Raw genomic sequence first — 367 nt, 5'->3', positions numbered from 1 at the left:
TTTACGTACCATACACTGCTTGCGTAGCTCTGTCAAATCCCCGCCGTCGTTCACCTCTTCGGATCGAACGTTTTTTTACCGAAGGGCGCAAAGAACGTTTCTGAGTCGGGTTAAGAGAAGGATGCTACGTACGAGCGAACGATGGGTGTCTCGTCGGCGTTTGTCGCGGACACGCGAAAATTCTGTGAATTTCACGGACAGTGTACGTTCTAGTTGTTGCAAAACGATCGGAATCGTTTGTATGGACTCGCGTGAGTGTTCGCGGCGTCGTGCGTCGTTCAATTACGACCGCCCGCGGATACCGCTCCACTGCGATATGGATCTGAGCGACAACTTTTTCGGCTGTTCGTGAGATGAACGGTTTCGT

Source organism: Nomia melanderi, unplaced genomic scaffold, assembly GCF_051020985.1.
Source record: "Nomia melanderi isolate GNS246 unplaced genomic scaffold, iyNomMela1 scaffold0505, whole genome shotgun sequence".
Taxonomy (NCBI): Eukaryota; Metazoa; Arthropoda; class Insecta; order Hymenoptera; family Halictidae; genus Nomia; species Nomia melanderi.
This window is presented reverse-complemented; position numbering follows the sequence as displayed.